Genomic DNA, 24,058 nt, shown 5'->3' with positions numbered 1-24,058 from the left:
GATAAAGAAAAGACAATACACGTGGGAGAAATAAGACGAGTGAGGTCAGGGAGGTACAAATAAACATTAGAGCAAGGCTTTGGACATTATGGATACGGGTCCAAAGTACGTCCATTTCATGAGAGATTAAGGAAGGCAGCTAGTCCTTTCATATTTGCCACCACCAATAAAACTCCAAGTAAAGAAAAAGTAAAGGAAGTCAAGACCCTACCTGTGCTTATATTTGGTGAGGAAATATTCACCCATACACTGGAATATAGAGTTAAAAAGCATATAGGTCAGCTATATTTACTTTCTAAATATTTCATTTATTATGTATAGAAAATATAGTGCACTATTTGTCTTATAAGCATTATAATTCCAAAAGTACTCTTATAGTCTTAATTTTCGAAGTGGAAAATATGTGTATGTATACATATACATGTATATCTTTGTTTCTATATCGTATCATCACCATATATTTTAAAGTATTTATACCTGTGTATATTATCCAGGGGTCCTTAACAACCCTGGATTTATCCAATTATGTTAACCATAGAAATCAGAGCTAGCTCAGGGACCTAGGCCTTTCATGAACTTAAGCTTTAAGATTAACTTTGTATTGAAAAGCGAGTAGTGATTAGTTTCAGATTACTTGCGACACCATGGACTTGCATGTTGCTTTTGATGTGCTCCTGAATGCGTTGGCTTCCTTCTATCAGTTTTAGAAAGTTGTATGCTGACTCATTTCATCACTTGGGAATTAATCACTGTGTCCTTGTGGGACAAGGACTCTTCTTTAAGAAAGTACAGTATCATGTGCTCTGCTGTGGGAAACTGTCTGTACCAATATGTGTATTGTGAGCAATAAAGCATCAAACTGAAAGAACTGGCTCTTTAGTTTCCTTTGTCTTCCAAATTATTTTATTTTGGTGCAACTTGACTCTTAACCACTTGGTCAGAAGAACATCATTTTAATCCAGTGGCACCCAACATGTACCAGTGTGGTTTTTTGAGATGATTATAAGTAACACAGAGATAGACGTTTTCCATTTCAATCGTCATTTTAATGTGTATTGGAGCAAATATGACTAGCTCATCAAATTCACGATGTCAATGATGTTAATGAGTTCGCTTGATGTTGATATTAGGTAAGACGAAAAATCATGAGGTTTAAACAAGTGGCTGAAGTGTGGACAGCACTGAAGTAATTGTTTCAGGTGTCTGTCCCTTTTTGAACAATAGCAAAGTAAACCCAGATACTTGTGTGTATCATTGAAAAGCAGATTGCTCCATTACCTTTGTAGTTCCAAGTAATCTCCAACTTACCTGGAATAAGCAAGGCAAAAATACGTGGACTGTAAAGTTCAGCTCTTGTAGAAGTGGATTTGGCTTATTCCTGGGGCCACTGCTCTAGTATACAGACTCTATTTGATAAAGTTCATCTTGCCATGTAAAAGAAAATGCTTGCTTAAGTAAATCTCAAACTTTGCTGGAATGACCTTATTCTTTCATACTTGGAGAACATGAGAAAAATAAAAAATAACATTTGAAGCACTGCAGCATTGAGTGAACAACAGTGGATTCTTTGAATCCTCTTTATTCAAGAATAAAACAACCTTGCCACCACTAACCCTATTTATCTTCCAAAACATTTGTTCTTATATCATGATGGGTAGCACCTTCAGCAATGTCACTTTTCTTCAGCCCCCATCCCAGGTCATTAGTTTAGTGGGGTTTTACCAAATAGCATATTCCTCTTTCCCAAATCTCCTAAAAATGCTATAAAAATCAATGAAGACACGTTTTCATGCACCATGGTCAGTAAAGTGCAACAACTAGCACACTACCTGGCACATAATGGACCCACCAAAAGTATCTGTTAATGGATGTGAATGAATATGTTTAGCAAATGGTTAAATTTAATGGACAGAAAGCATTTTATGCCACAGATAACTACTAAGAGTATAAGTTGCATGTGGACACTGAAAGTCTTAGATCTCCTCAGTCTCAAATACCATCCACTTATTTATACTAACCTTAAACTATGTTCAGCTTCATGATTTAATATTGTTTCCTCTGACATAAAAATCCACCAGGGAATTCCCTGGAGGTCCAGTGGTTAGGACTCTGAGCCTCCAATGCCATGGACCCTGGTTCGATCCCTGGTCGGGGAACTAGGATCCTGCAAGTTGTGCGGTGCTGTCAAAAAATTAAGAAATAAAAATAAATAAATAAAATAAGATAAAAATCCACCAAATGTGATCACTCCATGCACTCCACAAAACTGTGACCTCTGCTGATAGATTTGTTATAAAAGGTGAGATAATATTAGGTGAATCTATGCAAATCAACCAGTGGTAGCAGCCACCTGTGGAGACTTGCATCACGTCTCCTCTTTGGCTTCCGTGATTTCAGCACAGCTGTGGTGGACAGTTCCATGCACATTTCTTCCCTCGCAGCTCCAGCAAACCGAGGTGACTGCTTTTCTGCCTCACAACTTTCTTCAAAGCTGTGGGAAGCCACTCAGCTTGAGCATAGACTTCAAGGGAGTTAATGTCCTTGGGTAATTCTGGATCTCATAGGGAAACATTCTAGGTCATACTTAGATGTTTCTATCTCCATTTTACAAATGCAATGATTATATGCTGAGTTAAATACTTATAAATTACATAAGAGAGATTGAGAAGAAAAAAGATGAATTGAAATGACAGGATCCTTTATGGTAGTATAGAGTAGTATAGAGAAACAACTTTTTTTTTCTGTGATTCATAAATTTTGTGCTATATTAGAAGTTATTAAATTCTGAAAGAACTTCTTTCAATAAATCCAACACAATATGATACTTGGAAAAGTTATTTTCATTAATCCTTGTTTTATTTCCTTTTAGTTGTTGTTATTATATTTCTTCCCTTCGACTGTTGGGATACTGTCTAAAGATGTTTCTGTACACATCTGTCCAGTCATAGCTAATAGTACTAAGAAGCTAAACAAACAAACAAGTATTTTAATTGTTGCTATTGTCACCTCTTTTTCAGGTTTTTTTTTTTCAGTTTAAGAGTTAGTCTTTCTTAGACCTTGGAAATTGCCACAACCATGTCACCTGCCATAATAGCTGAAGACATAAGACGTGATTTTCAAGGTCTGGAGTGTGAGGTAAAAGTTGAAACACTGTTTTAATCAACAATGATGGAGTTTCTCTGAGGGTACCTTGGCAATGGCAGAGTCATTAGAAACTCCTTGAAGTCAACTAGTGTCCATTTTATAATACCTGTGAAGTCATGTAGTAGATGCATGATATATTTTAGTCAACGTATGGTTATATGGATGAAACGAAGAAGGCTGTCTATGGTCAGTTTGGTTTTTTAATTATTTTATGCTTCTCTATATTCTGTAATCTGGCAGTGTGTTTGTGTGTATTTGGGGTTAGGATGGGGCTTTTCTGGTTTATACTACTATATAACAAAATACGAAGCTAACTGATTCAAGTGAGAGACATTCAAAGAGCTCCTTGCAAAAATAATCCCTGCACTTGAATTATGGTTTGACAGTTATGAGCTTTGCTAGTGGTTTTGTTAAGAAGGTTTGCCTAATTTTGCCATTTGACTAATTTAAAAAACTATCTTAATACATTAAGACAGTGAGGGATGAAAACCAGTGGACAAAAGCGCCAGCCTCTCATCTTCTGGTGGAAGATGCTCATCTTTCTGAGCATCTTCAAAAGGTTCTTTAGAAGGTCTTCAGCCTGACCAGCCCCCAGTTTCCATATTGGTAACCCGCTCAAGCCAAATGGTGAACTACAGCTTCTTTCAAATTGAGCATTTGCTAAGTTTACCCACATTTCATATTGTTCTCCTAGGTTATACCTCACACTGTACTTCTGCTCACTGATCGGAAATGGCAATGGATACGATGAGTACGAATTGCTGTCCTTTAATTTCTTATATCAGTTACATGTGTTTGGGATTTTATAAAAATTAATATGACCATGTCTTATTACTGGTATGACATAATCAATAGAGTGGCACTTAGGAGACCCAAAGAGATTGGAACCCAGCACTAAAACTGCTTCCTGCATTTAGCAGGCACTGTGAGAAGGAAGTTGAGGTGAGGGTCCATCCATCTGTGGAAACACAGAGGGAGTCCAGTCTATTAGGAAAAATGGCATCTACATAATTCAATTTAAGGCAACAAATGGGTAGTGAGCATCTACAACGTGCCAACACCATGACTGGTAGCATACATCTTACACTACATATACTTGATACTGGGAAGTTCATCATAATTGTTTATTGACTTAGACAAGGAGAGCACTTGAAAGAAATTAATGATATTCAGAGATCTAACTGGACAAATATCAATGTAAATAATCAGAGCCATGCTGAAGTGTGGGTGACTTGGTGCTGTGTGGAGCAGTACAGTCACGAGCTGTAAGTGTTTACATAGACCCAGCTGAAGTCACAACTTCTTTGAGAGCCTGGAATGAGACTGAGCTTTCAAAGTGATGTCAAGTGACCCCAGCCCTACAAAGGAGACTGAAGAGACTCAAAGACCAGGCAGACCTGACCAACATTAAGCTCCTATGTTCTCACTTGAACATTGTGATTACTATTCACATGAAGGGGAATTTCAGTGTCTTTTCAGGAATGGGATGAGCAGAAACACATGCTGCCCCAACTATCGATTGTGTATTTCCCAGAGCAAAGCAGGCGCATGTTTGAAGAATTTGATCATCAATGTTTTAAATATTTTAAATACAAGTGTTTATTGGGAAGAGAAAGAACCTCTTAGTTACGAGTTTTAAAATTCTGATTAACCACCAAAGTAGGAATGAAAAATGTCCCAGAAACCAATAAAAATTATTAAAATCTTGTGTATGTGTTTGTGTGTGTGTGTGTGTGTGTGTGTGTGTGTGTGTGTGTGTGTATTATTAAAAAATCTATCCCAAGTAACATGACAGACTTTAATTTGGGATCACAAGTAGTGACCCATACAGTTTATAACAGAATAACTGAAAGGATTATTTTGTTTTAGGACATTTTATATGCTGAGGCTTATATAGAGTTTTTAAAAGAAAAAAAAATGTTTTGATCATTATGGTAATGGAGAATAATCCAGGCCTCTAGTATGGTTCTCCAAAAGAAGAGTGTGTCAGGAATTAGACTCTCCAGACTTTTAGAATTCCAGCCAGTGGAAGAAAGTAGTCAACTCAAAGGGAAGATGATCTCAACATTCACCAGCTGCTACAAAGACTGATCAGTCCAGCTTTGGTGAATATCAAATCACAATGTGGGAGCTTACTTTTGAGACTTTAAAGTAGATGTTGGTTGAAATCCCACTAGTACAACTGTTAACTATGTAATCTCAGGGTGACTGTGTAATTTCCCTGAGCATCTATAAAGTGACCAAAACAACATTTAGGTAAATTTAAATAAGAACTGTGTGCAATGTATCTGGCACAGTGACACACACATGAGTCACGAAATAAGGATAGATAACAATAGACATTGTGAGAATTTTTTTTAGAATTTCAGAGGAATTGGAGCTTCCACGTCCAATAAAGTTATCTTTGTGAGCACCGTATAAAGCATAAAGATTACTGGCTCTATTCCCCATCATGGACACAAGGAAGACTACATATCCCAGCCCCTCTGCAGGCAAGTGGTACCATGTGACTAGTTGTGCTAAATGAGCTAGTATGCTACCTCCTTCTCCACCATCTATTTCTCGTAACCGTTCTCATTTTCTTCCCGTTCATTCTCCTCCTGGTCCCTCACGGAGCATTATTAAGGTCAGGATGCTAAAACATCAGCATGGTGCAAGAGTTCATTGATAGAGACTCTTTTTACTCTGATCAGGGACTATTTCCCAGAAAAGATCCTAAGTGTGTATTCAATTTACCACTGTTTTACCCACCAAAAAAGCAATATAAGTCATAAGTTAAATATACAATTTTTAAAATCAAAACCACATAAACATAAAGTTATAATTTTTCTGGTACTATAAATTGAAGAAAATATTCTTATTGTACTGAGGATTGACATCATATATTTAAGGAAGATAGATGGGTGAATGGATAGATGACTGATAGATGACAGATGATAGAGAGATAGCTGAGCCAACCAGATAGGCAGCTATTTGAATATTTAAGCTATTAATGGGTGACAAATTCTTTCTTTAAAATTTTTAAGAGTTACTCTTGGTACCCTTCATCCTCTTACTGTTCTCATTGCAAGTCCACAATCTAGAAGACTCACCAAAACTCCTATGTGTTGCCCTTCCTACATCCCACCCCCTCCATTCTCAGCCCTCTGTTTAAAAAGGCAGCTGACTCATTCCATACACTACCCTTTGCCAAGAGGCAGCTTTCACATTTGTTCTTATCACCCCTAGGAGGATACCACTTTCTACAATCTCCTATTTTGATACAGCACAAAACAAACAGAAAAGTTTTCTCATCAGATTTTAGAAAAAGACGTTGAATGCAAATATGCTGAAACAATGGAAATGAAGCAAAAGAGGATGATCTTGTCTGCCAATAATGTGACATTAACTCAAAGTGCCCTAAGGCAAGAGTGCAGTGTCTCTGTTTCCAAGCAAATTGAAATCCGGTGTCCCAAACAGATAGTTGTATCTAAAACAGAAGCAAATATATTCTGGATCTTCCTGGGATTCACCGGTCTCTGGATATAAATGAAGTCACAGTAACATTAGTATTATACATAATTTCACTGGCTGGTCAACCCGCCTGCCTAACAACAAGGCCTCAGTCTCCCTTTCAGTTATTTCTTGCAGACCTGGGGGTATATCGCTTTGCTCAGGACCTGTCTTATTTGTCTTCAACTTCAGCCTCTTTATTGAGGCAAAACAACAAGATAGTATCTCCTAGCTGACGTTCTCATCACGACAATGTAGATTTGCCCAAGGAAACATCTCTTCTGACTTTGAAAGATGTAAAGTGTTAGAGTTGCCCAAACCCCCACCCCCCACAAAAGAACACACACACACAAAACCCAACTGCATTTTTTCCCTTACTCCATGTATAATCCCCTTCTTTCCCCTATTTTATACCATGTTTTGAGATAAGCTTGGCTCTGCATACCACTGCTTATGTTCTGTGTGTAGCAATGATTCCTATAAAAATAAGCTCTTGAAAGGCTGGGGAAAAGCACCATAATAATATCCTTTTCTTCTCCCCCACCTCTCCTCTCAGACACTCATCACAAAACTTTCCAACTCTGGCATCTTTTTCTCCTTTAATACAACTCAGCTCATGAATGTAAATAATGAAGGGCACTGGCCCACCAGAGTGGTGACTAAATCCCAGTTTCGGGTCCGTAAAAATTACAGCTGTATTGAAAACAGATTAAATTTGAGGAACAAAGTAGATGTGCTGGTTTATTTCTTCTTTCTGTAACTTGTAAGAACAAATGGGAAAAAAACCCCAAAACTCAAGGGATCCTTAGCTTACTTCAAATCTTAGTTCAATCCTACCCAAACAAGTAATACTAATGCCAGCTTCAGACATGATCAGTCCTGGCTTCAGATCATATCTCAGCCAGCAGTAGCCTCAAGCATTCAGACAGCTTGAGTGAGGGGCAGAGCCAGAGTGAAACATATATTTCTTTCATCAGACCCTAAATGACTGGAAAGAAAAAAATACTGCTTAGTTTGACCAACTGATAAAAGTGGAATTTTGAAATCAAACAGGGAGATCTAGCTCTTAAGATGCTCAAAGCAAATGTATTTGATGATATTTATTCTACTTCCCAGCGGTTGTTTTGTTTGTTTGTTTTTAAATATTTATTTATTTGGCTGCACTGGGTCTTAATTGTGGCATGCGGGATCTTCATTGCCACAAGAGGGATCTTCGGTTGCGGCTTGCCAGATCTTTAGTTGTGGCACGCAAACTCTTGGTTGCACTGTGCAAACTCTTAGTTGTAGCATGTGGGATCTAGTTCCCTGACCAGGGATCAAACCCAGGCCCCCTGCATTGGGAGCACGGAGTCTTAGTCACTGGACCACCAGGGAAGTCCCCCCAGCTGTTGTTTTGAAATCCTATAGACTCTGCACTGAGATCGCAAAGCATTCTACCCAACAAACCTAGAACGGCTGGATTTGTTCAGTGCATTCGGAGGAAAGTCACAGAAGCTACACTCTACTTCCTCACAACCTGTAAACATTAACTGATAGATTCCCGTAATTCAATTTTATGGTGAAAACCTGCATTTTTCTCTCCATGTTTTAGAGACCATCCAATTATCCATTCCCTTCTTTCACAGTGATCTCAGGAGAGAGTGAGGTCTAAATCTTCACCTGCAGGTAAATACAAACTTTCATTAGCAAATGAAGAATGCAAACCAGAAGTTTAATTTTGGTTTGTACATGCAAATCTCAGCCTCAATAAGACCAGAGTCAAATAAGCATCCTTTAAATGGAATCCTGGAAGTCAATTTCCCTCTTTGCATCTTACTTCTCCTGGAGAAATTTCCCCAGCAATTAAAGGTCTTAAATTCATGGAGAGTGACTGTTACACTGATGAAACCACACACGGAGAATTGGGAGACACATGGCAGCATCAAGCCGTGTAATTAAGCAAACTGTCTTTATGCTTTTCTATGAATATGAATGAATGACTAAATGACTGAGCAGCACAGCCTCTTCATTACCGCGAGAGCAGAGGCAGGGGAAGCACCTGGGTCTCCAGGAGCTCTAAGGAGGGCTAGAAGGACTAATAGAGTCAGAAGCCAGTGCCTCTCAAAATGTAGGGTCCAGATGCTTACCAACAGAAGATAAAAATAAATGAAACTTGCAGCTCAGGTGCAGTCGTTGAAACATTAGCCTGGGGCAAAAAGGAAATAAAGTAGAATATCAAATATCATCGCTGAAAGGCACCTAGGGAAAGAGTGGGATCTGTGCTCTGAAGGTGGGTGTATGGTCAGGCCACTCAACATGGCTGTTCTCTCGCTCTCTGTAATCCCCTTCTCGACCAGTGCCTGCTTCACCTAAGCCCTAGGCACTTGACTGACTTGCCTAGTACTTGCCCCAGGCCCCAGCTGGTGATTGTTCTCATCAAAGGGGCCGGAAGGGGCGTACCCCTCTGCTGGTTTCCCTGGTAACTAATGAGCCCACCTGCTGTCAATTCCCCCTATAACTAGCAATCTTCGGCGAAGAACGCCAAGAACGCCGCCATGTCCTGTCCGCGGTCAGCTGCACACGGTGGGGTGTCGCTCCAGGACCTTGGTTCAGACACGTAAGTTTCCCCCACGCATTAAACCACTGATGTCTCTGTTGCTGGTTCCAGGCCCCTTCTTGGGTCTTAAAGCTGGGCAAGTACAGGCCTTGCAGGGCCGGTGGGTGCGGCCCAATGGCGGGTTTTCCCTAAGTTTTCAACTTCCCAGCCTCAGCACTGCTCTTCAGCCTTCCCATAACTCCTGCCTTACTCAGAACAATTTAAAACCCTCGTGTGGTCACAGAGAGCTGGGCTGGGGCAAGCTGTCAGTTCCAAAAAAGGCTGAGGAAGAAAGCAGAGAGCCGTGGACTGGGCTCCCTGAAGCACCCCAGTGCCTGGCTGGCGGAATCGGAGCAAGGCCTTGGTCAGGAGTCACCTGGGGGGAGAGCAGAGGAAACACGAAAAGCTGAGGAAGTAGTTGTGGGAGGCTAATAGGGCCCAACAGGACACAGCAAGGAAACGGTCAAAGAAGAGGAATGAGGGTCCATTACGCGGGTAGCGTTTGCCCTGAAAAGGAGCAGCTATGTGGTTCTGGCTCGTAATCTCTCTGGTAGACTTAGTGACACGTTCCACAATAGTCCCCATATTCATTTACAGTGATTCTGGATTTCCCCAAGGTCAGTTTGAACAGTTTTTTTAAAATGTTACCAGGAACGTTTAAACTTATGCATTTGGTGTTGTGAGGAAATATTTATAGAAGAGAAAAAAAAGAAACAATCTAAAAGTTCATCGTTAGAAGATTGATTTAGTAAATTATGGTATTCTTATAGATGGAATTCCATGAGACCTTTAAAAAGATATGGAACATTTGTGTAATGATCTGATTTTGCATACATATACATGTGTATAATTTGAATATGTGTTGTTTTATATAAATGTTAACAATCCTTTATAAAGTGCTGAATCACTTGTGCAGCCCCCTTGGTTGTTCAAGTGTAGGAAAGCAGGCACTCTTAGATTAGTGCTTTTTAAACTTGATCAAGTCAGGATCTCAAAAGCGTTACCTAGGAGCCCAGAGGACTTCTGGGGAATAAGGGACCACAGATCCAACACTGTTCCTGAGAACAGAACTTGGTGAGACCCAATGGGGCTTTCTGGGATTGCGCCAGTCAGGTTTCATCGACAAGCAATGCAGCACCTGAAATAAATTTACCTTGACAAAAAAGGGTAGCTATTTCAGCTGTTGATCCAGCCTTAACACCAGGGCCTAAGAGTTTTATGTGGGAGGGCTGATTCTGACACTGTATGTGGCTGATATCGGAAGTTCCTCTGGAACCAGCCCCTTGGGGCAAAGTGGCTGTGCTCTGGGAAAGATTGATTTCGCCAAGAGAACAGTCATCTTGGGAATCCAAGTGTGGAATTTGGGTGAAGCAGAGTAGAGAAGATGTATACCCCATCTGCTCTTTCAATTCAAAATTGGCTGCATCCAGCACGTGCCCCAATGGAACAAGTTCTAAGCCACTCTTCCACATCTACTGCTCGCAATGACTGCATGACTCCAACTATATAAAAAGCACCCAGGAGACTGCTCGTCTTCCAGTAAGTACTCGATAAGCAACAGTCCCTTTCCAATTGGGAGCTGATTATTGATCACAAATGTATGTGGAGCTCCTTTTCTTAGAAGTAAGTGGGGTAGAACATTTCCATCCATAGTTCTGAATAAGGTAAGCTCTTCATTGCTCCATGTCACCTTCTCCCACTGTCTCCCTGGGAAATTAGTCATTTGTGTGCATTGTTTATAATATATCTAATTATTATGCAGTGTGATAACAATTACATAAACCACTAAATGAGTCAGGTTAACTTTAAGTTTTGTTTGAGTACAACACAAAATTTTGTGTTCGCAGTTTCATAATTAGCTATTTTCATAATATATCTGTTGGTACGGTTTCAACTGCAGTAACAGAAGCCATGACTCGTCTAGGCTTAAACAATAAGGAACTGTATTATTTCGCATAACACGAAGTATGGCAGTAAACTGCAGGGTGATTTGATTCATGGGCTCAAGCTACAATATCAGAGACCCAGATTTTTCTGTCTTTCTGCTCTGCTGTCTATAGAGTGTTTGCTTTATCCTAATGGTCCTTGTTTTGGTCCTAAGATGGCTGCCAGCAGCGACTATAGCCATGTGGTCTCTTGTTCACATCTAGAAGGAGGGGGAGAGGGAGGGAGGGGAAGAAGGAGGGGGAAGGGGGGGGAAAGAGAGAAATCACTGCTCTCAAGGAAGGAATATGTCTTTCACTTTAAGCTCATTGAGCCAACTAAAGTCAGAAGCCCACTCCTGCATCAGTAATAGTTGCCAGGAGAATTCCATGTGATGATTCCTTTAGGCTAATTATTATCCACACTTGGTACTGGAGATGGTGTCAGTTTCCTCTTACTCATGTGCGCTGTGTGGTGCAGGGACAGATAGGTGAGCAAAACCAGGATTTGGGCAGGAAGGAAGAAGGTGTGTTGAAGGGCCGTCAGCCAGCAGTCCTGGGTTTAGTAGTCATGTGGGGAGATTGTTTTCCTGAGGAAGAGGCTGTAGGAAAGAGAAACTATGGACCAAGAACCACCTGGGAGTAGCTTACACATTTTGCAAATTGCAGGGGTTTCTCTTTATTTTGAGCAACTTGGACACATTTCGGAAATTGCAGGGGTTTCTCTTTATTTTGAGCAACTTGGAAGAGCAACTTTCTAAAGGTCTACAGTTATTTCTGTCATCAGTATGCAAGTAGCATGAAAAAGAAAAATGGTTCTGGTCTGAGTTCACAGATAACTTAATTGATGCTAAGAGGGTTGAGCCATAAATCACACTCCTAAATTCAAAACGCCACATTGTATTCACACCAAGGTTTCATTCCGTAACTTTTCCTTCTTTGTGGGTGAGCTCCTCACAATGAGGCTTTCAAATAACCTCCAGAAAATCAGTTGCTGGTGACTCCCCACTGTCAGCCATTCAGACAAGGCTGGATGCACCTGGTCCTGAACCCCCTGTGGGTGCACAGCCTAGGTTTCCATCCGGGACTCCACTATGTCAGCAGCCTCCAGCATCAAAAACAGAATTAAACCTGAATGACAGAATAACCTGCATATATCTAAGTCTAAGCTGTACTCTGCAGAGAATTGAATAAATGATTGTTCAAGCTAAAATCCATTTCACCGAATGGAAGAATGAATATGATCTGATTAGAGCATAGCCTGTTGAACTCCAAAGGCCAGGTTTTGTGTTTTTTTTTTTTTTTTTTTGCAATACGCGGGCCTCCCACTGTTGTGGCCTCTCCTGTTGCGGAGCACAGGCTCCGGACGCGCAGGCTCAGCGGCCATGGCTCACGGGCCCAGCCGCTCCGCGGCATGTGGGATCTTCCCGGACCAGGGCACGAACCCCTGTCCCCTGCATCAGCAGGTGGACTCTCAACCACTGCACCACCAGGGAAGCCCCAAAGGCCAGTTTTTTTAAATCAGACTTTGCAATCTGAGGCAATGATTTGAGTTTATAAATCCTTCAGATACAAGCTGTCTGCAAGTGTTAGTTCCTGAGAGTTAGCTTAGATTACACATTCTCCGAGTCATCGACCCATGCCACCTGGAGTCAGTGAATTATATAATGAAAGCTCATTTACTAAGTAATAATTTTTTATTGAGCACCTACAATGTACACTGTGCAAGGTCAAGGCCACCCCCATCCTCCGTTGTGAATTGACACATGCACAGCTACACTGAAATAAGCTTTTTAACCTAGCGATCAGCAAAGTATTTGGAATCACATATAATAAATGGTAAATTCTTCCTGAAGATATCAGGACAGCCATTACAAAGGAGGAAGCATTTAAGAAAGGTCCTTAAAATAGGTAAAATCTTGAGATAGAGAAAAAAACTGAAAAATACATTTTTCAGGAAAGGGAACGTTATGGGCAAAGCACAAAATATGAACAAGCATGAAAATGTCAAAGAATGTTAATGAACAGAAAAATTGCTAAGATTTCAGGAAAGAATGGATAAGTGGTGTAGGAATCAATAAAGGACAGGACTTAGATTCTAAGACACTGAACCCTTATTCCCACTTAACCATCAATCATCGGTAGATTACGAGTGTTACTCTACCTTAACTGAGTCACAAGATGATCCCTGATCACCTTGGGAACACGGAGAGCCCTTGCCCTAGATCCACCAGACGGACACTCATGTCAAAATAAATTGTCATTTTTATAAAGGAGGTTAAGGTATCGTGCTGTCCAATGAGGCATTAATTCATTTGCCAGATCCACTTGGAGACACTGACAGTACAAGTGGCTCCAAGAGGATTTTCAGAAAGGCTGGAAGAAAAAGCCTCTTTGGGCAGGCAGGTCTTTTGTCCCCGACCCATCATAGCATGTTGATAGCTGCCCACCCCATCACTAGCAGTATTAACCCTGTCTGCCTGAAAAATTGACTAACTTCTTGATACAACCTAATTCTTACCATGTGAACTGTTACTTAATTTGACCTGAATGTTTTTCAGATACGTAAAAGTATCCTTCTTTAATACATTACACTGCTTCCCATGATTCCTGGTGTTTGGGCACCAATAAGAAACCATAAATTAGTATGCTACTTAGCAAGATAAGCAACACAGATTATTCATTCACTGAAGTGCTCTAATTTCATTTTCAGCCATAAAATGAACATATTAATTCTTGCCTTCCAAGTTAGGAATTTATATATATATTTTGTGTGTGGGGTGGGTTTATTGAGGTATAATTGGTGTACATTATAAGTTTGGGTGTCCAACATAGTGATTCACAATTTTTAAAGGTTATATTCCATTTATAGTTATTATAAAATATTGGCTGTATTCCCTGTGCTGTACAATATATTCTTGTAGCTTATTTATTTTATACATGGTAGTTTGTACCTCTCAGTCCCTTACCCCTATCTAGCCCCTCCCTCTTCCTCACTTCCCACTGGTAACCACTAGTTTGTTCTCTATATCTGTGAATCTGTTTCTGTTTTGTTATATTCACTAGTTTATCTTTAGAGTCTACATGTAAGTGATATCATACAGTATTTCTCTTTCTCTGTCTGACTGATTTTTCTTAGCAGAATACCCTCCATCTACATCCACGTTGTTGCAAATGGCAAATTTTCATTCTTTTCTATGACTGACTAGTATTCCGTTGTATGAATATGTGTATATATCTCACATCTTCTTTATCCATTCATCTGTTAATGGAAACATAAGTTGCTTTCTTGTTTTGGCAAACGTAAATAATGCTGATGTGAACACTGGGGTGCATGTAGTTTTTCAAATTAGTGTTTTCATTTTTTCGTATATATACTCAAGAGTGGAATTTTTATATTAGAACAAAAGGTAGGCTTGCATGGAGTATATAACCCTTCTTATCTTCTCTTTCGATTTGTTCCTGGGATTTTAACTGTAGTGGGTTTTGAGATACCTTGGCTCATATTATTAAACTCTCTCAGGGAGCACTTTCCTTTCTTTTTTTTTTTAACACCTTTATAGGAGTGTAATTGCTTTACAATGTTGTGTTAGTTTCTGCTGTATAACAAAATGAATCACATATATGTATACATATATCCCCACATACCCTCCCTCTTATACTCCCTCCCACCCTCCCCATCCCACCCCTCTAGGTGGTCACAAGGCACCGAGCTGATCTCCCCTTGTGATGCAGCTGCTTCCCACTAGCTATCTATTTTATATTTGGTAGTATATATATGTCATTGATACTCTCTCACTTCATCCCAGCTTACCCTTCTGCCTCCCCATGTCCTCAAGTCCATTCTCTATGTCTGCGTCATTATTCCTTTCCTGCCCCTAGGTTCTTCATGAAGCTTTTTTTTCTTTAGATTCAATATATATGTGTTAGCATACGGTATTTGTTTTTCTCTTTTCAACTTAAGTCACTGTGTGACAGACTCCAGTTCCATCCACCTCATTACAAATAACTCAATTTCATTTCTTTTTAGGGCTGAGTAATATTCCATTGTATATATGTGCCACATCTTCTTTATCCATTCATCTGTCATGGACACTTAGGTTGCTTCCCTGCCCTGGCTATTGTAAATAGTGCTGCAGTGGACATTGTGGTACATGACTCTTTTTGAATTATGGTTTTCTCAGGGTATATATCCAGTAGTGGGATTGCTGGGTCATATGGCAGTTCTATTTTTAGTTTTTTAAGGAACCTTCATACTGTTCTCCACAGTGGCTGTATCAATTTACATTCCCACCAACAGTGCAAGAGGGCTCCCTTTTCTCCACACCCTCTCCAGCATTTATTGTTTGTAGATTTTTTGATGATGGCCATTCTGACTGGTGTGAGGTGATACCTCATTTTAGTTCTGATTTGCATTTCTGTAATGAATGATTAGTAATGTTGAGCATCCTTTCATGTGTTTGTTGGCAATCTGTATATCTTCTTTGGAGAATTGTCTGTTTAGGTCTTCTGCCCATTTTTGGATTGGGTTGTTTGTTTTTTTGATATTGAGCTGCGTGAGCTGCTTGTATATTTTGGAGATTAATCCTTTGTCAGTTGCTTCAACTCATTTGTTTTTTCAGCAACTATTGATGTGCCAGCCAGTGAGCCAGGCACCGAAATACAACAGTAAACCAAGGGCTCCCTGTACATGTGTGATGTGATATGTTTCTGGGGGAAGTACCAGGTCCTGTGAGTACACAGAGGAGCGCCATGGAACTTATGAACATATGAAACTTATGTTCAAATTATGTTCTCATTTGTCTTCTGTTACAATATAAATTTTAATTTTTTGATTTTCTTTTCAAGCCAAAATTTATTTAGAAAAGATTAAATTTCTAAGTGATTAGAGTTTTACTATAAATTTCTTTATTTAATTTGATTGCATTATGATCAAATACTCCTTATTATACCCATTTTTAAAATAATTTTTCTATTTAGTTAGTGGACTAGTATATAGTCTCTTTTCTTAGTGAGACTTTCCATATCCATATATACAAAAAATGACTGTATATCTAATAAACATGCAGAGAACTTTGCATCCATGAACTGAAAATATAGTTTGGTAATTATTTATATCTGCTATATACTTTTTTATTCTTTATCAATTAATTTCTAAGAAAAATTTGTTAGATTTTTCTGCAACAGTTGTAGGTATATCCATTTCTTGTATTTCTAATATTTTGCCTTACATATTTTATAGCTATGCATTTAGATGTATATAGGTCATATTTACTTGTTTAATATAAAATCTTTTACTTCTAAAATATGCAATATCTCTTTGTCTCATCTAACACTCTCATCCCAGAAAGATCCATTATAGTAATTCATAGAAATATAATTTTTTCTCTACTAATAATTGCCACATTCTCTTTTACTTTGTTAATATTTTCCTAGTACATTTTTTGTATCTTGTTATTTCCAGACTTTCTGTGTCCTGCTTTTTTTTCCTTTGGCTAAGTCCCTTGTAAACAAGAAATGGCTGGATTTTGTTGTGGGTTTTTTTGTTTGTTTTAGTTGTTGTTTTGTCCATGTGTGCTTTGGTAGTATTTCCTAATCCAAAACTTGAGGCATGGGTTATAACATATACGTGGTATCTGATACAATAGCAGAAGATGGGAGATTGAGGACTGTTTTTGAAATATGGGGTATTATTGTATACGTGTCATATGGTGTTTGAGGATTTTACCCTAGTAACATATATGACCTCCATCATCTTTAGGATAAGTTGATGCTACGAATTAAAGCATCATCCTTCTCCTATCCTTTAGAGTAGTACCTATCCTTTAGAATATTCTTTAATATTCACTTTTAGGCATATACTTTTATAGCATACTTATTCTTTAGTGTATAATTTTAGGGGATTTCTAACCAAACGCAAATAAAGCATCAGAAGCCTTGGAAACAGTAAGCCAAGTAAATTACTTTAGGCAGAAATTCTCATGGAAAAGGGCAAGAGAAAATTCCTTTAACTAATGTCTTAATTTCTTAAAGTTTTTATATAAAAGTTTCCTTAATTATCATTAAAAGGGGTTGTTAGTTTCCTTTGCTCTAAAAAACTTAATTCAGAACCAGAACATATATATCCATGGGAATCCATTCTTCATTGGAATTCATTTCATTTCACTTCAGTGCAGTTAGTTTGTATATATGTTGACCCTTCATTCTTTTCCTTTCTGCAAGTGTTTCCACTTTTGGGCTTTTTCTGGTGATCAAACCGGAATGTTTTCCAACTCTTCATGTGGTATGTTATGAATAAACCTCAAAGGCTCTAGTTCAATGGCTAGTGAAATGTTTCCAAATAGAAGAAAGTTAGGTAGTAATCTGTTTCCTCAGGAAGAAAAGGAGAAAAAGAACTGCCAAACAATTTACTGGATAGCATTTCTTTCGTTTAGAGAGTATACATCTAAAATTAGAAGGAGTTTTGACTCTTGGCCTAGACCAGACATGCCCCAACCATGGAGAAGATATGGAAGAAACATTGATCCAGGTTCAGAGATGCATGTCCATATTTTACAAACGACTGTGGAATGGCCAGGACTAGTTAATAGGTAAAACGGGAAGGAGGCCATGTTTGTTTTAGCATCATTTTCTGACTAGACATCTGGAGTTCTTTGATATATTTCTATATGTATGTATTTGTAAATGCATATGTAATATTTAATAGAGTGACGTGACCAAAGGAAGGAGAATAAAAGGTGGGGAAGGCCCTGAGGGAGAAAGGTAGGAATTCAGGGAGAAATACAATTTAGATGTATAAGTTTGGCTTATTTAGACATCAGATTGGAATCAAATTTTTAAAGTAATAAAAAACAATTTATAGTTGTTGGAAAAGGACATAGAAGGGAGCAAAGGAAATCAAATTCCTAAAATTACAATGTGAATATACTGAGTAGGGTGTGTTAAGTAATCCTGGATCTTGAACCACTTACACATCCCAAAGATGCTATTTGGGGAGGCAGAGTGATGAAGTGAAAGTGCCCAGTTTTAGAATCGGACACTGAATTTGCCACTTACTTTCAGTGAGCACAACTCTGCATCTCAGGGCTTCCCTCTGTTACTTCGGGTGATCAAAATACAAACTAAATCCAGTTGTTTTAAGGTTGAAATGATGTGTAAAACGGGCCAAGATCATAGAAGTCAATCAATAAACAACTGGCATATTAGTGTTTAATTATTCGGTTTTCTGTGAACCATGAAACAGTAAATAAACTTTAGGTTTTTTCTAAGCTGATTATCGAGTACATGAGATCCCTTCTGAAACACCTTTCATCGGAAAACAGAATTTGACAGTGGCTACCCACGGGGTCCAAGGACCAATGCAAGATGCCTTTCCATCAAAAACACTTTTTGTCCCTGTACTGCATTCCAGGATATTTATAAGGAGACTGTATGAGAGTTGCCCTGGAGTTTGGGAAGCTACAGGGAAAACATTTAAACGACTCTGTAATGAGCACAATGGTTACTCATGTGTCCTTTACAACAAATCTGTGAGATAGGTATTATGTTCCCTATGTTACATATGAGGCAACTGCATTCAGTTGAAGGTAAGTAACTCCAAATTCCCACAGCTCATCAACGGCCAAGCCAGGATTCAAATTAGACCTTACTGCAAAGCCTGCTATCTTTTCATCACATAATAATGCCACTGAGAATCAATCTTGGACAGGTTGGTCTTCTAATTTTCAATGTAACTATAGTTTAGAAGAACAAATACATGTGCACGCCAAGTTTAGAGAACAGAGTTTTGGATGACAGGTAATCAAATGAGAATGACATTCAGAATTGCACTCTGATTGTTTGTCTCAGGAGAATCTTAAAGATCAGTGCTCATAATAGAACAAAAACAATAAAATTGGCATGACGCAACAATATTGGTTTGTTAGCCATGAGAGCTGAATCTAATTCTCTTTTTTTAGTCTTGGAAACTATTTGTGAAACTGCTTGTGACATAGATTCAAATTCTCTGTTTTCCAGTGAATGTTTTTGCTCCCAATAGTCAATTTCTAAATGCAACAGATGTTTTGTTCTAAATGACTCATTACTCGAAACTTGGAGAAAGTCTTCTGGCAAGTCAGCTTCTTTGCTCTGTCCTGTTAAGATTCAGAAAATTCAACGCATTCCATTTTTATATGGAAAATTTTCGTGTTTTTCCCCCAGTTTTCTCAAGAGGCTGAAAGTTCAGGATGGTGTGTTGCGTCCTGTCATTCATGCACAATGCGTCACTCTTAACTGTTCATCTTCAGAGGGAATGTTCATAAAATAGCTACCTGATCCTCCTGCCTCCAAACAAGTCTTAATCCATGGCTTATATTAAAATAGCCAGAACTCCCACCATAATGTCCCCTATATTGAAAATTTAGACTATTTCCATTAGAGGGATCACCTAGAGGTTCCCTAGTTCTCCTTCCAGAATGCATAATCTTTGATATTTTTGTATCAGAAATTCTGTTGACTAGTGAAGAGTGGGCCTACAGTATTCCATTTGCAACCTTAAAATATTAGACCTGTTTGGGTGGTATTATGGTGAGTTAGTGTTGATGAAAGGATGGCTAGAGAGCTTCAGGGCTTTGTTGAAGCAAAGGATGAACTACTGCTCAGTAGGAATTCAATTACATGAAGGGTAATTGGATTATCTTTTAATAATAATTAGTAATCAGGCACAATTTCTAAAATACTTTATGCTTGGTATATCAAGTGCTATATACAGTATTTATCTCAATACATCATTTTATTTATTTTTATTTTTTTAACATCTTTATTGGAGTATAATTGTTTTACAGTGGTGTATTAGTTTCTGTTTTACAACAAAGTGAATCAGCTATACATATACGTATATCCCCATATCTCCTCCCTCTTGTCAATACATCATTTTAAAATTTAGGTATTATTATTACCATTTTACAGTCTAATACACTGAGACTTGGGAGGTTAATTTACCTGAGTTCCCACATGTAGGGAATGACACATCAGTATGTTATTCCAAGTCTGTCTGATCCCTTAAGTTCAGGTTCTCAACCACTACACCATATTACCTAAGAGTCAAGATTTGTGTGTGTGTGTGTGTGTGTATTTAATTGTTATCCTGTGAACATCACATTCACACTCATACTGCATGTCCCTTAAACAGTTCAAATATCTTAGAAAATGTGGTAAAACTGGAAATTATTTGGTGGTTAAGGCATTAAGACCATTTCTACTACAGTCAGGAGTAGAGTCCACATTAAAGCAACCAAAATTATCTGAATGTTTTTCTTTGTCTAAGCTCTCATTCTTTCCACTATTTTGCCTTTTTACCAGAGTTGAGGTGCAGTGTGTTTTTTAATTCTGCTGCAATAATATATGCAACCTTCATTTTTCAAACATTTTCTGAGCATTTACAACATGCCAGGCACAGTATTAGGCCACAGGGATACATATGTGAACCCTACCCCGTCCATATAAAGAAACTAACAATTGTGGAAATACAGGGCTTGCTCTAAATACTAGATGTTTAAACTTAAACAACACAGCATGCTCTTCTCACCACCACACACACTGATCACTATGCCTACACAGGATTCAGTTGAGCAAGAAACATACAGCAGCATAGCACAGGGAGATCAGCTCCGTGCTCTGTGACCACCTAGAGGGGTGGGATAGGGAGGGAGGGAGGGAGGCTCAAGAGGGAGGGGATATGGGGACGTATGTATGCATATGACTGATTCACTTTGTTATACAACAGAAACTAACACAGTGTTGTGAAGTAATTATACTCCAATAAAGATCTGTTTTTTAAAAAAGTTTGGTAAATTTCTATGTATCAGGGATGGATTAGTACTGGTGACACAATGGAGAACAAGTTAGACACTGCCCTTACCTTCACAAGGGTACAAATGAATGCATGTGTTTTGAGGAGGTGCTTCAGCAAAGGCACATGATCCAATCTCGAAGGGGGGTGAAAACAGGAGTAGGAGTTAGCTGTATGGATGGAGAGAAGAGAACCAGGCTCTTCAGGCAGCAGGAACACCCTGTGCAAAGGTCCAGAGCTAAGACAGAGCCTTGGGCCAGTGTGTCTGGTGTACAGAATTTGATATGAAAGAGCAAAGCAGGGATCTAATCATGCAATCTGTGCCAGTCATATTGAAGAGTTTGGACTGTATCTTGAGCACAATGTGAAGTCCTTAACAAGTTTTAAGCATAATAAAAAAGGCATGATCAGATCTGCTTTAATAGAAAAATTCTTAAACCTGTCAACTAAAGAATGAATTAGAGGAAATCAGAGATTTACGAAGTCTAGACTAGAGTAGTGGCCATAGGATTAGAGAGAAATCTGTATATTTCATAGATGTAAATGGGATACAGTCCCCAAGGATTGACATATGATGTACAAGATGAAGAATGAGGAGAAATCAAGGTTGTCTCCCAGGTTAATGGCTGGGCTGGTGGGAAAGTGTTCAATTCTGAACATTCATTCAACAAACAGTGAGCACAGGCCATAGACCCACATTGTCTTGGGTGCTGGGGCGAAACTGGTGGGCAAAACAATAGAGTCCTTGCTCTGCTGTGGCTTACAGTCTTTTAACATGCTGAGACATTCAAGTGGAAATGTTGGACAGCTGTCCTTAGCGTCCTGGAGAAAGGGCTCTGCTAAGGGGTGTCATTTGAAAGATCCCTCCGCACATGTTCTGAAACTTTACTTGACACCAATGTAGGTCTAATAATCACCAATCTAGGCTCTGGGAATGCAGTTGCGGACAAGATAAAGCCTCTGCTCTGATGGAGGTTGCATTCTAGTGGGAGAAGACAGACAATAAACAAAAACTCTCTGACGTGTCAAGGGGATGTAAATACTATGAAGAAATACAAAGCAGGGTAAGGGGAGAGAGAGTGACAGAGGTGGATGGGGTGATGTCTTAAATAGGAGGGTCAGCTTGTCTCTCCCATAAGGAAGGGAGGGATCATGCCATCCTCCAGAAGAAGAACCTTGCAGACCCAGGGAATAGCAATTACAAACTGAGATGCTCGGCGCATACCAAGCATAGCCAGGAGGCCAATGCAGTTGAAGCTCAGTGAGCAGTGGGAGACAGGGTTGCAGAACCAATGGGTTGCAGGTCCCATAGAGCCTTGTAGACCATGATAAGGACTTTGGACTTTCTTCTTAGTGAGTTGGGAGACCACTGGAGATGTCTGAAAAGAGGGGTGACATGATCTGACTCATATAACTAAGGATCACTGGTTACTGGGTGAAGAAGAGACTTCACACAGGCATAATCCGGATTATTTATATTGGGTAGCTCACTCCAAGTGGTTACCAAATAATTCAATGCTTTCTACCTCTGTCCTTTCCCCTTCCCTCTCTCCCTTTCTAGAGTTGCTTCCCACATAGCATCAGCCGTTGTAGCTTAGGGGACTCTTCTGTTGCAGAATTGAACAGGGGTCAGGATGGGGCCCCAGAGATCGCAAGCAGGTCCTACACTGATGTAGGCTTTCAGGCATTAGAGTAAAGGAGACCTTTACAATTCCTTCTATATTAGGCAGGAAGTTCTCTAAAGATAGGGATTCAAGGCAGAAGTCTCTTTCAGAAGTGGGATGACATTCATTTTTGTGGGGGGCAGTATCTGGTCCCTCAGGGACCTGAACACAGCAGTGAGTAGGGGTGGGCTGCACTGCACACAGTAGTGAAGAACACTCCCCATGCTCTGCTGGGAACAGCTAGTGTGGCTGCCTTTCAGGGAGGCTCAGGTCTAACTGAAGTGTGCAAGGGGAACTCCAAATGCCTGAGCTAAGTGGAGAAAACCTAAAAGTGAGAAAGGAAAGAGGCCACACTGTGTTTTGCACTGACTTTGTTCTGCTGCTGTGATGCCCTCAGGGCCAGGGAACGAGCAGCTCTGAATTTGCTTTTAGCATGAGGAAATTCTTGTTCCTACATGGTTGAAGGTATGTTTGTGTGTGCTTTTTTTTAACCAGGCATCAACATTGTTTGCTTACTGGTACAGTCCCACCAGAATCAAATAGGGTGTTTTTTAAGATTGCTTTTGTACTTTCTCAACCCCTAAAGCATGTAGCCCTTGAGGGTTCTATAAGGATCCCTCACATTTCTAGCTGGAGCTCCATGTTCTTAATCCTGTTACATGTTAAAATCACCAGAGGAGATTTTTTTAATTGATGTTCCATCAAGAGAAAGAGAAGACAGAAACCACAGACTGGGAGAAAAGATTTTCAAAAGACATATCTGATGAAGGACTATTAAAACATACAAAGAACTCTTAAAACTCAGCAATAAGAACCTGATTTAAAAAAAAAAAAACCCTAATCTAAAAAGAGGCAAAATACCCGAACAGATAGACACCTCACCAAAAAAGATACACAGATGACAAATAAGCATATAGAAAAGATGCTTCACATTTTATGTCATTGGGGAAATACAAATGAAAACAATAATGAGATACTGCGACACACCTATTAGAATGGCTAAAGTCCAGAGCGCTGACAACACCAAATGATGCTGAGGATGTAGAGCAACCGGAACTCTCATTCATGGCTTGTGAGAATGCAAAATGGTACAGCCACTTTGCAAGACAGACAGACAGTTTCTTTCGAAACTAAACCTGCTCTTACCATACGATCCAGCGATTTGCTCCTTAATATTTACCCAAATGAGTTGAAAATTTACATCCACACAAAAACCCGTACACAGATGTTCATACCAGCTTTTTTCTTAACTGCCAAAACTTGGAAGCGATTAAGACGTCTTTCAATAGGTGAATAGATAAAAAACTATACATCTAGCCAATGGAATATCATTCAGCACTAAAAAGAAAAGAGCTATCAAGCCATGAAAAGACATAGAGGAAACTTAAGTGCATATTACTGAGTAAAAGAAACCAATCTGAAAAGACTACGT

Source organism: Pseudorca crassidens, chromosome 17, assembly GCF_039906515.1.
Source record: "Pseudorca crassidens isolate mPseCra1 chromosome 17, mPseCra1.hap1, whole genome shotgun sequence".
NCBI classification, from domain to species: domain Eukaryota; kingdom Metazoa; phylum Chordata; class Mammalia; order Artiodactyla; family Delphinidae; genus Pseudorca; species Pseudorca crassidens.
The sequence above is the reverse complement of the archived record's forward strand: the minus strand, read 5'-3'. Positions refer to the sequence as shown.